Source organism: Melopsittacus undulatus, chromosome 8, assembly GCF_012275295.1.
Source record: "Melopsittacus undulatus isolate bMelUnd1 chromosome 8, bMelUnd1.mat.Z, whole genome shotgun sequence".
Classification (NCBI taxonomy): Eukaryota; Metazoa; Chordata; class Aves; order Psittaciformes; family Psittaculidae; genus Melopsittacus; species Melopsittacus undulatus.
In genome coordinates, this window is record NC_047534.1 from 6708981 (window position 1) to 6714414 (window position 5434).

Consider the following 5434-nt stretch of genomic DNA (forward strand, 5'->3'; position numbering starts at 1 on the left):
TTGGTTTCTCTTTTCATTCTGTGGAGGTGAGAGAATGGTTCTTAGTCCTCCAACAGGAGCACCCTGCATGTGTGCACAGCAATATGCACTATGTTAAAGCCCTTAATTCAAGAATAAGGAAGTGCCTTTCCTGTAGCGTGCTGCTTCAGACCTGTGTGCATAGGGTCCCCAAAGCTGCCAGTTTATCTTTTCTGGAATGTTCAGTTCCTGTTAGCCTATGGAAGAGCCCTGATCACATTAATCCCTCCTGAGGCAATGCCATGCTCAAAAACAAACATATGGAAATAGGCCTGATCCTAGCAGCTCCCTCACTGCTGCCTTTCCACCACTGCCAAGCTCACAGTGGCAGGAAAACCTTGCTTGTCTCTCTGCATGCCACTGTGATCACTTGTTTCTGTGAAGCTGTCAGGATGGCTCCTCCAGCAAATCATCTGTGCTTCCAGTGATAAATCCTGTGATCCAGCTTCACCTTCCAGCAACTGGCAGGTCTTGGAAACCAGCTGGCTAGTTCCTGAGATGACAAAGTCCCTCTCTGCATCATGTCCTGTGCCAGAGCCCTCTATGCAGGGGTCTGGGATGTGTTTGTTTCCAGCTGCCTGATCCCCAGCACACAGGGGTCATGTCACTGCAGAGCTGCAACTCCTCATGTGGTTCGCTGCTCCTCCTGAGTTGAGAGAAGCTCCCCTTGTATTTCCTCTTCAGTCCTTCCCAGATCAGTGCTGTTCCATTTTTCCCTGTCAGATGACTATCAACCCCAGCTCTCTTCCTGTTCTGCACCTAGCCCCTGCTATGACTGGTTGCTTTCCCATCCACAGGCCTTTGGAACTGCTCTAGAGGTGAGTGGGAATTGCAAAGGCATTTTGTTTTTTGGAAGAGGGCATCCTGACTGTGGCCTACAAGAGAAGGAAAAGTAATGTATGTTCTAGGCCCATATCCTTTGATCTCTGCATTTGTATCTCAGTGTATGGAAGAGCTTTCTTATGGAAGAGGCCATCCTGTGCTCTGTTAAACCTTCCATGAACAGTTGTACAGAAGCTGTGTCCTCTTCTCAGTGCTGGACTAAATGGATGGGCTTTCCCAGACTTCCTCCTTTATTCTTTTTCCTCTCCCCTGAAAAGGAAAAACTTCTAGCTCTACCTCTGATAGAGGGGTAAAAGGAAAGTGCTTTTTATTAACTGTTGCATAGAAAATCAGTGGCAGCAGAGAGGATTAATTTATCTTCCAGCTCTTCAGCTTGTACTTTAGTCAACCAGACAATGCTCATCACTTATATGTAAAACCCTTCCAGAGAATATGCAAGAAAGGAGAACACATGTATAATGAAATAACAAGTCTTGGCACTTCCTACAGAAGCAGCCAAACACCCAGCCGTGATCCGTTTTATTAAGAGAAGAAGCTGCTAGAAACAATAATGGCCCAAATAATTGATGGGAGAAGAATTTGATCTTTGGCTGGTGGCTGTAATAAATTTCTCTTGTCAGTTCAGTTCATTTACTCCAGGTAGGAGCCCTGTGCAGTGATTAAAGAAGCAGAATATTTTAGGCACAAGGGAATGTAATAATTCTCCCAGTGAACTGGACAAAAATAGCTCCACGGGTAGATAAATGGGCGAGGAAGTGCTTGTGTTTGAAGTCTGTATTATATTAGGGAGCAGTTATTTTTGTTGCTCACTCCTTGCAGGTGACAGTGAAGCAAAATGATATTTCTAGGACTATTGTTTTGTACAGACTGTCCAATTTTTCCATTATCATCTCAGGAACTGAGGCTGGGTAAAATCCTGTCCTTGGTGTGACTACCAGGCAGGAAGATCTGGGAAAAGTGCCTGGGTGGGAGAAGAGAGAAGGTCTGCTATTGCTGCAGAGGAGGGGAGGGAAAGCTCATCACTCATATTTTGGTTTGCTTTAACCATGGGAGGTGTCTGTGATCTGGATCTCCCTCCCTCCCTATATGTAGGGATGGTGGACTGCTGAAGAACAGGCAGAGATGCGGAGCAGAAAGTGCATGGAAAGGACACTGTCCAGAGAAGGCAGTGCCTGCTGGATGCCCACAGAGCCCTGACCCTTGTGATCACTCCTGCCATACAGGTAAATGCATATCGTGCTCTTCTCTAAATATGAAACTGCTTTCTGTGAGGATATTTGTGTAGCCTGGGTTGCAGTCACACAGCTTAAAGAGGCAGAGAAAGCCCCGTTGTCTTTCATCAGAGCAATATAAGACTAGAAAACAACACTGGGGCCAAAGATGGCAATTTATAACTCATAATCTGTGCAAGAAAACGAGTAAGCAACAACACTGTCCTAAGAAACAGTTATCTTCAATATTTCATTGCTGTTTTGTGAATGTTGATAATTTTTTCTATATAATTTAGCGTGTTGGGTTCTTCCATCCTTGAAGCTCTTTCCAGATGGGAGAGGGAGAAAGAAAGCTGCCATGGCCATCAGCGTGTCATTGGAGTTAACACAGGAGTTGTCAAATGCTTCCTGTTTGCTGCCGAAGAGCTCTGTATTAGCACAAGGCTGCAAAACTGTAACATCTATTACCAGTGAGTATTATTTGAAATGATCATTTAGTACCTGTCAAGGCTGCTGTAATATTTTTTTTTGGGCCGAAGAACTGAAGTGGGAAGATGTGTGTGTGTGTGTGCGCGCCTGCACTTCTGATTAATTGTAATCTCACATAATGCACTCCTCAGCTTGACATTTTTAAAGTAAGGGTAGGTTGGCTGATTCCTGAAATTAATTATAATTCAGATTTTGGAGTGTGAAAAACTGGATAGAGAGCTTTCCATAAACCCTTTAGACACAGCTAGAATTTGGACTGATTTATTATGCACTTCTATGCTCTGCTGCTCATGTCATGAAATCTTTATGAATTTATTGCAAGAAAATGGCTCCTTTTCACAAATTTAATGCAAGGAGAAGATGGAATTTGTATTTTAATCGCATTTTGATAAAGGAAAACAAGGTCAGTGAGGGCTGTGGCCCTTGGTACACCTGATGAATTGAGTCTCTAGTGTCCCTAATTCAGAAAGACTAAGAAAAAAAACTACATCTGCATGAATTCCTGTGTGAAACTTTTAAAAACATAAAAGCTAACATATGCTGGGGTAGCTTATTTGCCTTTCCTTGCAGGAATAAATTAGCAAAGTCAACATACTTCCTAGCACTTCAGCAGGAATAGTCTTTTGGTGCCTCTCCTTTAGGTGTTAAACTTGTTAATGCATTTCTTTAGAAAGATTAAATTGTCTTCCAGCTTTCCTGAAACTGTGGCAGCAAAGGTATTAACTTCTGAATTCAATGAATGCCCTGAATAAAGGTCTGCTCTGGAGAGGATGTTATGGAATTACAGCTGTCTGCACAAGGAGCTGTTGGGAAACAGCCATGACAGGATAAAGTCTGCTGTCTTACTCTGGAACACCTTTTGTGTGTAAACATAATTAACTTTATCACACTTAATGATCTTTAGCTGGGAAGTTTCTTCATTAATAGCAAGGATTACAATATAGCAATACCTGCATGCTCAGAAGGCCAGAACATGGAGTTAAAAAATAAGTACTGCCTGGACTCTTGTGGAGTAACTCTCATGTATGATTTGGATCTACAGAAATGTTTGTAGTGGTGTGATGGGTATCAGTGTATCTGCATCCGGTATTGGAGCCTTGCTGGGAGCTGCAAGCAGTTGTTACAGAAGAACAATAGGATTTTTTTCATTAAGCTCTTCCCTGTTGGCTAAGAAAGATAAAGCCTCTTCCCCTACTTGACTCATGCAGTAGATAAGATAGAGATCTATGCATAAGATAAATTTTAAGTGCAGCAGGAACTTGGAAGGGGCATCTTCTAGGAGATAAAACTTAGCATGAATCAGTTTGTAAAAGAAAATAGACATTGATTTATACTGTTTTATAGAGGAATTATGGTTCTGGTAGTAAAAGCAAATCCCAGTTGTTGGCTCCAGATATACTTCCTGTTGGAGACTGGATTGTAACAAAGGCATCATCTGAAGGTTGTAATTCTCCCCTCTGGAGCTTTTGGAAACTGAGGGGAAGTTCAGTTGTTTGCTCTGAGACATCCTTCATGCCATGTTAGCATGCATGGCAATCATTTGCAGAAATTGCTGACCTTAGCAGGCTGCAAGGCTTTTGTGGATGAGTATTTCTTGAATTTCTGTTTCGTGGTGAAGACAAAGACCTTTTACAAGTTTATCTTTCGTCAGCCTTACCTAATCACTGTAATGACAGCATCACCATTCATTAGGATATCTCACCACCAAGCAGGAGGGTTCTCTTTCCTTGGAACACTACCTGTTTGAAATGGTGACAGAGCAAGAGAAATTGTCCATTTTTCTCCCTTGCAGAACTTATTTTCTGTTTCCTCTTATCTTTGTATGTGCTGGTTTTGGCTGGGATAGTTAATTTTCTTCACAGTAGCTGGTATGGGACTACATTTTGGATTTGTGCTGAAACACTGTAGATAACACAGATGTTTTTGTCATTCTAGAGCAGTGCTTACACAGAGTCAAGGCCTTTTCTGCTCCTCATCTCACCGGTGAGGAGGCTGGGGATGGACAAGAGGCTGGGAGGGAAAACAGCCAGGACAGCTGATCTCAACTGATCCTAGGGATATTCCTTACCCTATGATGTCATGCTCAGCATATAAAGCTGGAGAAAGAAGGAAGAAGGGGATGTTTGTAATGTGATGGTGTTTGTCTTTCCCACTAGCTATTACTTGCTCTCATGAATATAGATTACAGGGATTGTGCTAACATGTTTTTTTCCCCTTGCATTCAGAAATCCAGTCAGTGTTCTATGTAATTCTCTAATAGCATATATGGGTCAGACTGCATTCTGAGTTTGCATGATGAGCTCTGGCTGAAGTCTCTAGGGACAAATAACCCAAATACAGGCCTGTATTCCTCTAGTAACTCTGTAATACACTGCTCATTATGTGAGTATGTGAGCACCTACACTTTCATGTTAAATGTTATGCAAAATATAATTTAGATGTTCTGCTGGTTGCTGTCTCAGGGAATATTTCCTTTCTAGGTGAATAAATTCTTTTGTCTCTAGCTTGAATAATGCAGTTGCAGTTTTTACATTATCCATACTTAGTGCTTTCTCCACTACCCTCCCTTTTGTATAAGCACTCTGCAGGTTCTCTGGTGAACAAGAATTGCACCCTGAAACCCAGAGTAAATGTCAAATCTTAACGTTAACTAGGTTTGAGCTGAATATTGAAACAAATATTGAGATGTTATTAAAAAATGCCCAAAGATTCTTTAGCAGAAAGGAACCAAAAGGGTTTTTTATGCAGTGAAACATTTGACTGAGGTGGAGGCTTGAGGAGAATAGGTTTTTGCTCTTAGTCAGGTTGGATGTGCCATGCTTTAGATGTGTCTGCTGGAATCCCTTCCTGTAAGAAAGCTGGGTTGTCAGCAG

General features: G+C 42.1%; 1 long non-coding RNA gene across 2 annotated transcripts; it reads left to right on the forward strand.

Moving 5' to 3' along the window:
* Positions 1-1851: 1851 nt before the first annotated feature.
* Positions 1852-5071, forward strand: LOC115945871 (uncharacterized). Of its 2 annotated transcripts, none has more exons than XR_004080067.2 (3): positions 1852-2084; positions 2369-2542; positions 4497-5071. It is a non-coding gene; the product is annotated as an uncharacterized lncRNA (long non-coding RNA). The 2 variants fall into 2 exon arrangements; XR_004549939.1 differs by having other exon boundaries at positions 2395-2542.
* Positions 5072-5434: the final 363 nt, after the last annotated feature.